The following is an 8689-nucleotide window of genomic DNA, read 5'->3' on the forward strand; positions in this document are numbered from 1 at the left end:
AGTATAGACTTTTTTATTGTGGTAAAACATACATAACATAAAGTTTATCATTTCAACCATTTTTAAGTTCAGTGGCATTAAGTATTCATAACTCTGTGCAAATATCACCACTATCCACTTCCAGAGATTTTTCGTCATCACAAACAGAAACTCTACCTATTAAACAATAACTCTCCATCCTCTTGCCCTTCAGTTCTGGTAAGCTCTATTCTACTTCCTGTAACCATGAAATATATGCCCTTTTGTGTATGGCTTATTTCACTTAGCATAATATTTTCAAGGTTCATCCATGCTGCAGCATGTATCAGAATGTTATTCCTTTTTAAGGCTGAATAATATTCCACTGAATGTATATACCACAGTTTGTTTATCCACTTATCTGTTGATGGACACTTGTTTTATTGTCACCTTTTGACTATTGTGTTACTAGGAGCATTGGTACACAAGTATCGGTTTGAGTCCCTGCTTTCAATTCCTTTTTTTTTTTTTTTTGTATATACCTGGGAGCAGAAATGCTGAATCATATGGTAATTCTGTTTAATGTCTTGAGGAACTACCAAACTGTTTTCCACAGCAGCTGTACCATGTGGTTAAGCATGACTTCAAAAACCTATTCGTCCAGAGTCTTGACCCCATTCAAATAAATGATTTGGATATAAGACATTCAGTCTTGATTAACATAACTAGTTTTTGTTCCTAGAAGTTTTATCTTAATGCTACCATTGTAGAAAAGAAAGAAAAAGAAAGGAAAAAATAGCTCTGGAAGAGGCTTTTATTTATGGTCTGTATGCATGCCACACTTTGTTGGAATTATAGCATTTAATTCACTCCGACCTGAGTTCTTACCTCTGTCTATTTCTTACAGTTGCACTTTTAGGGCAGGAACCATGAACACAGGTGCCTTAACAGGAGATGTGCTCAATAGGTATTTGTGGCTGAATCAATTGATTCTGCATAATAAAACCTAAGTAGATATCTGATGAATCTGTTAGTATCTATTCCCTGTTTCTGAACATTAAGTTCAGTGTTCCACCCATTATAGATTCACTAGAAAGGGATATTTCATCACAGAAGCAAAGTTTTTAGAGGCTAAAGATGGCTGAATGTGAAAGAGACAATTACTGGATATGCATGCCTACCGCTAAGTGGGGGCAGATTTCATAAGGAGTTGAATTCTACTTAACTGTGAAGTAATTTGATCTGGTGATGGATGGAAGGTGAGGTTTATATGATGGGAATGGCCTTTTGAGATTGTTTGGAGTTGGGAGTGACTTAGGAATGTAAGAGAACATGCAGGCATGTTTGCCTTATAAGAATAGAAATGAAGACTGATATTTGGTGGAAAAGGAAAACACTGAAGGGCTTGAGATATGGGGCTATGAGGTTGGAATCTTGACTGATAACCACAGCCTGGAAATTTGAGATGGACTTGCCTCTGTTCTAATAGAGGATTTCTTGGCACTATTTTGGGGCACTGGAAAAGTTATATTTTCTTCTTCTTCTTCTTCTTCTTCTTCTTCTTCTTCTCCTTCTTCTCCTTGATTCCTTTTTTTTTTTTTTAATGTTTTATTTATTTTTGAGAGAGAGAGAAACAGACTGGAGGTGGGGGGAGGAGCAGAGAGAGGGAGACACAGAATCTGAAGCAGCTTCCAGGCTCTGAGTGGTCAGCACAGAGCCCTATGCGAGGCTGGAACACACAAGGGGTGAGGTCATGACCTGAGCCAAAGTCAGACGCTTAACCGACTGAATCACCCGGGAGCCCCTGGAGAAGTTTTCAATTAGCAATAATCATGCCTCGGATAAACCTCGTTGGCTATGATACTGCCACTGCGCAAAGCTTAGGGGCACTGGAAATGAAAGATATAATAGGTTTACATTTTTTCTCTGCAGAATGAAGTCTGCAGAGATTTATATCAATCATATAAAAATATTTATTAATAAAGAAAATATATCAAAATATTGACAATAGTTTTTCTTGGAAATGTTGTCATGGGTGATTCTTTAAAAATGTTTTTTGTGTATTTTCTAAATATTGTGTAAAGAGAATATGTTATTTTTGAAATCAGAAGTTAATATTTTTCGGGGTGCCTGGGTGGCTTAGTCGGTTAAGCGTCCCACTTCAGTCAGGTCATGATCTCACGGTAGGTTCGAGCAGACAAGGTGGAGCCTGCTTGGGATTCTCTCTCTCCCTCTCTATCCCTCTCTACTTGCACTTTCTCTTTCTCTCAAATAAATGAATAAACTTAAAAAAAGAAGTTAGTATTTTTCTCTGGAAAGTGCAGTTTCTAATTAATAACTTTATTTTGGAGGGAGGGAGGGGCAGAAAGAGAATCCAAAGCAGGTTCTGAGCCTGGTACTGGGCTCAAACTCACAAACTGTGAGATCATGACCCTAACTGAAACTGACTGAGCCACCCGGGTGCCCCAAAAGGTGCGGTTTTAAAAGTTCACATAGTATTATTAGGAGATTTTTTTTTTAATGTTTATTTATTTTTGAGAGAGACAGACAGAGCATGAGTCGGGGTGGGGGTGGGGGCAGAGAGAGAGGGAGACAGAGAATCTGAAACAGGTTCCAGGCTCTGAGCTGTCAGCACAGAGCCTGACATGGGACTGGAACCCATGAACTGCAGGATCATGTCTTGAGCTGAAGTTAGACACTTAACCGAGCCACCCAGGTGCCCCAGGAGTTTTTGATCTAAGCCATAGAAATAGGCATTGGCTAATCAGAAAGAAAATTTACTGGAAAGAACTCAGCTAGCTTTGGGAGCAGAGAGAGGGGGGAAGAACCAGGAGGATCTGAAAGGTGGTCTCAGTTCCTGTATCATTGAACTCCAGGGGGTTTTTGGTCTTTTTCTCCCTCTACTCAGTATCACAAAGGGTAGCTTCTGAGTACTTGCTCCCTCCTAAGGTGAGGGAGGGGCCTGGCACCTTGATTCACAGGCTTAGCTGACTAATTCCAAAGCAGGAGGAAATTGAGGTGCTATTTTCAAAAGAAAGTAGAATAAAATCGATGCCTGTTTTGTCATATTTTGTAAAAGACAGAATCTTACTGTACAAGCAATTATAACTGATTTCAAAAAGTGAAACAATTATGTTCTACATATACTTGTTTAATCATGTTTTTGAGACAAATATACTTTCTATGTTCTTCCTTGGACTCTGAAAGCTAATCTTCTTTAATGGTATGTGTGGGTATGGGATTAGAGGAGCATGGGGTGGGTACTGATCCTGGGGGACCAATTGTTCATAGAAAAATATAACATTTAATTCACTCACTTTTCAATTAAAGAACAGTAGGCACAAGAGTTAATCCATTAACTATGAGAATACACTTTAATTTTATATTATGACTCATTAAAAAATATTTTAAGTTGACCTCATTTCACAATGGATTTGAGGTGGGATGACCCATTGTCTAATCAAAGTTTTTTGATTTGCAAATGTGAGGTTCCCATTTCAAAGTAGCTAAAGACAAAATGGGCTGAGATGGAAGGATTCTGTCTAAAAATCTCATAAACCTCAAGGACAAGGTCCTCTTGAAGAAACCCAGAAGTAGAAAGCCTTTAGCATGGCTGGAGGCCTTTCAGAAGACAAAATGCACCATTTGTGTGGCCCACGCTGTCAGAGTGCTATTTCTCTCAGCATTTATGCTTCCTTCCTCTTTCTGCAGAGAGACAGAGAGAGAGAGAGAGAGAGAGACAGAGAGAGAGAGAGAGAGATTGGCTTCCTGCTGGAAACACAGGCACCCCAACTCTCCTAAAAACATCACCGCCATTTCAGCCACAGGAAGGGATCCTTTTTTTACTGAACCCCCTTGAGTGAGAAAGACCCTCTGGCAGGCCAGCCTGGATCTACACAGCCCTGTCCACTGTGAAGTACAAACATGGCCAGAGGTGGGGAAGTGTTTTGTGGCTGAGAAAGGCTGAGAGAAAGGGGTGGGTTATCAACTGGTCAGACAGTGCACTAAAGGTCTGCCCCGTATTAGTTCAAAGAGACAGAACAGTGGGGGAAGAGAGGACAGGGGAGGGAAAAATAGAAAAAGAGTGTTACTGAGGGAAACATGGAGAAGCTGGAGGTGATTCAAGAAGAGAAAATCAAAAGGATGGGGAGAAGCTCAGAGGAGAGTGTTTAAGCTCAGGATACTTTAAGCTGCATGAAACTGAAAACCCCTCTCACAGTGCCCGTAACCAAGTGAGTCTCTCTTATGACAGGAAGTCCTGAGGTAGGCTTAAGTCAGCCATGCAGCAATGTCTGCAAGGCCTAGGTTCTCTTCAGTTTCTCACTCTGCCCTTGTTGGTACGGTCTTTACTATCAGACTACATATAGGATCGAGCTGTTGTATCCAAACACAATTAAATCCAAGGCCAAAAAGAAACCATCCTTTAGGTGTGAGGAACCCCTCAGCACATTTTCCTCATGTCTCATTGGCCAGAATTGTGTCACAGCCCATTTCTGAACGAAACATTGGCAAGAGCCAAGTTTGTCTTAGAAGGTCAAGACATCCCTTGGAGCCTGGCAGGGGACTGGTCTTCCCAGAAGATATGGATGTTAAAAGAGGGGGGGACACTAGAGCACTCCTCAGGTTCTGAGAGGAAGGAGGCAATGGGGGAGGGGAGGTAACCAGCTGTGCTGGTTGCATAGAAGTGAAAAAAAGGACTAGAGGAGCAGAGACAGTAAAAGGGAGAGGAGGGAGGCAGAAAAGTGGGCAAGACGAGTAAAACAGAGACAGACAAGCTCATTAAATTTGGTGTCTTAAATTTGGTATAATGCTGTTGTCATATCTTGCTGTTCAGCTCTGCAACTGTTAGAAGAACATGCTTTACCTATTTAACATGTTCTCACTGCTATTTGAAAGACTGGTTAACTTTTTGGTAGTTAAACTTACTAACCATTTTTCAACGTCAGAATTATAGAGGAGATGACCATAAGAGTCTCCAGGGAGAAAACTGTTCTTCTTTTCTTCTTAAGATAGGTCAAAATTTAAGGAGAAGTGAGGAAGTTGTGATGAAATACATACAATGATTATTTAGTTAATTGTTTAGTCTTTTTAATTTTATCTTTGTGACTGTAAAAACAATATAGCTACATTAAAAAAAAAATTGGAAGCCAGAGACATGAAAACAAAATCACCCACAATCCCACAACCAACAACTGTTATTATTTATTGAGAAGTGACTCCTAACTTATTTCATCCAATTGCATAAAATTTTTGTAGGGTTGATCTGTTTTTCAAAACAGTTATATCATCCACATTGTACACATTTCAAAAACAAAAGGGTATATTAAAATATACAGCAGGTCTCTTTTGTATCATATCTTTTAGTTTTCCAGTGTGCTCCCCAACCCCACCCCAAACCTCTATTATCAATTTCTCTTATTTTCTTCTGTAGATGACTGACCCATTAACCAGAAATATGTGTGTATACAAAGCTTCCAGTCTCCTTTGTCAACGCTCTTTTTCTTCCCCTACAAAATGGCAGCCCATTGTATATCCTGTTTTGCATTTTTCTCTCTTCATTTAACAATATTACTTGGATATAATTCCATATACAGTGCCCTGGAAATTTAACATTATAATTATTCATATTGCCACATACTCTTTATAATCATCATCCTTAATGGCTGCAAAATGTTTGAGTAAATGATTCATTCGTTAAAAAAATATTTATCAAGCACCTGCCACCTAAGCAAGGCGCTAGTGATTCTAAAATTAAAAGGAGATGGACCACACCCTTGAAGGAGTCACAGCAGAGTGGAACAGACAGGCAGGGAAACAAGTAATTACAGGTAGTCTCCTACTGCAAAATGGAAGAATGTAGGAAGTGTTGAGGGAACAAAAGAAAGAACCTTGCAAATGCTGGATGGGTGAAATAAGTGAAAGGGATTAAATGCACACTTATGGTGATGAGCACTGAGCAAAGCATAGAATTGTTGAATCCCTATGGTGTACACCTGAAACTAATACAACAGTGCATAACAGTTTAGCACACTGGAGCTAAAAAGTGTTGAGGATAAGTAAGAGGAGTCAGCTTGCAGACAAAGGGCAAGGAGAGTGTTTTAGGCAGAGGCAAGAATGACATGGGCACAGGCAAAAAACATGAAGTAACATTATGGTCCAGGTTCAGGTGGCTACAAGGACACGGCCATAGTCCCTACCCCAGGATCTTTAAGCTGTGGCCAAATCTTCAATATAAATAATACCATGATGTACAAATTGCAGTATATAACTTTCCCCATATTTTGGAGTATTTCTTTGGCTAGATTCCCAGAAGTGGGACTGCTGAGTCAAAGTGTAGGCACTCCCTGACCTGGGACACACAGCCAAAATGCCTTCCAAATGGATGATATCCCTTCACAAGGACCAGCAACGAATGAGGAAACCAGTGCTCATTATCTTAATACCTTTGTAATTATTTTCCAAAAAAAAATTATTTATTTATTTATTTATTTATTTATTTATTTATTTATTTATTCTTTTTAAGTAGGCTGCACACCCAACGTGGGGTTCAAACTCATGACTCTGAGGTCAAGAGTTGCATGCTTCACCTGACCGAGCCAGCCAGAGGCCCCCTATCATTAATTTGTTTTAATGTCTATTTCTATTACTGGTAAGGTTGATTTTCACCATATATTTATTACTATTCGTATTTGTTTGTATATAGTTTGTTTTCTGTTTATACTCAATCATTGAGATTTCATTATTTAGCTTCAGCTATATGAGCCCTACTTACAGACATTCAGATTTTTTTTCATGTCTGCTGTCAATATTCTTTCCCCGGTTTAGGTTGCCTTTTAAAACAATGCTTGATGCATTTTAAGATACTACCCAGTCATAGCCACATCATTTTCTTCTTTTGCTTCTTAGTTGAGAAATACTTCTAGCTAGAGGTTAAACAAATACTCTGTTTTCTTCTGGTTTGCTTTACAAATGTACTTAAACTTACTTTTGACATAGGAAATGAGAATTCAACTAGTCTTCCCGATTACTGATGAGTTATCTGAACTCTCCCTTCTTTGTTTTTATTTCAAAGATAAATCCTGCTTAGGGATCAACTCAACTTAGATCCAATTGGATCTACTTTCCAGTCCTTTTCTGAATTGTGTTAGCTCTACTTAAGAAAGACCTTTCCTCTGACTTATCCAGGAATCTACAGGAACTGTTCTATTTATATATATAGAAAGAGTTACAATATCGCAGGAATAGGTCTAGGTAAAGCTTCTCAGTGCCTTCCTGTTAGAAGGGAATCTGCTGTTGAAGGCAGACCTTACCTTTGAAGCTTAGCCTACCTGGTTAGTATGCTGTGTGTTTTCCGTAGGTGGAGGGCACTTATGAGGGAGAGAGGGTTCTATCATCCAAAGGGCTGAAGTCACTGTGTTAGCTAGTATCATAGTTCTGTGGTATTGAATAGATAGGATCTCCTGATCCTCTCACGTTTGTGGGTCCCCTGTGACCTCAATATACCCTCAATCCCTCTCAAGGCCAAGCTTATCTCAAAGGATGGTTTCTTGCAAGAAAAAGCAACTTCCTGCCCCTCCAAAGCTGGATTACAGGTTGTCAACTAGCTATCCTATTTTTGAGAAAAGTGATAGGCAGTTAACCAGAGAAACCCTATGCAAAAGGTTCTCAAATATAAGCCTACTAAGTATCACATGGGGAGTTTAGGAAACACGCAGATTTCTGCGTGCAGTACCAGGTTACATGGGTGGTGCTGGAAATTTTTCCTGATTTCATCTCTCCTTCTAATTCTGTGAAGCTTGGAAAAAACATTCCCATACACATTTACACACAGTTCTGAACTGCTCATATTTCGAACCTGCTCCCTAGCACCCATGAAGGTGCTCCAGGAGGAGGTCGGATACGCAACCAATAGGCACACCTTCTCAGCGCTCTAAAACAGTTTCCAGCCACGCGTTCTATCCTTCCCCAGGGGTCAAAAGCTTAATGGTTTATGATTTATAATCCCAATTCCAACTTCCCAAAAGACTTCCTGGAAGCAGTCAGGATCTTCGGCACTATTCCTTCTCGCGGGGGCATTTGCTGTCCGAGTTTGTGTTTACTGCAAGACCCTAGGGTGAGAATTGTATCCCGGCTGGGACTCCTTTGAGCCATCTCTCCTTGGTTGTCCGCATTTCTGAGACGAGGCTCATGTTTCCGGCAGGTGGGGAGGTTGGGTTGGAGCCACACTTGGATTCCGGAGACGTTCCTTTGCAATTCTCCCAATCTACTCGCCCCATTTCCCGTCTCTTTTTTCCTCCCCCTTCCCCGCTCCCCAACCCTCTGCTCCCAGCAAAGTCTACGACCCCTTTCCACTCACGCTCAGTGGCCGGGAGTCTTCTCTTGCAGCACTACCGGGTGGTGGAGGAGGGGGCGAGTGTGGTCACACCCGGAAGGGGGCTTGTCCGGGAACAGGGGGCTCGCAGGATCCGTACTACCCAGCCCTCTCGCCCCGGAGCGACCCTCTCCCCCGCGTACCCCCAGATGCAGTCTGCCGCAGCGGATGGCGGAGAGGGACCCGCTGCTCTTCAATCCCAGTCTCTCCGCCAGGCTGCTCCCAATCCCGGGGCGCGCTTCCTCCTCCCTTCCGCCAGTCTTCCTCCCCACCTACTCCGCTGCCGCGCTGGGGGGTCGGCGGCGCTCCCGGCTGGTCCTAGAAGGGGCGGGGAGAAAGGCAGCGGGAGGAGCGGAGAGC

General features: G+C 41.5%; 1 pseudogene; it reads right to left on the bottom strand.

Annotated features, from left to right (window-relative positions):
* Positions 1-1706: 1706 nt before the first annotated feature.
* Positions 1707-1839, bottom strand: LOC122238307 (annotated as a pseudogene).
* Between the last annotated feature and the right edge of the window lie 6850 nt (positions 1840-8689).

The sequence above is a fragment of the Panthera tigris genome, chromosome B1, assembly GCF_018350195.1.
Source record: "Panthera tigris isolate Pti1 chromosome B1, P.tigris_Pti1_mat1.1, whole genome shotgun sequence".
NCBI classification, from domain to species: Eukaryota; Metazoa; Chordata; class Mammalia; order Carnivora; family Felidae; genus Panthera; species Panthera tigris.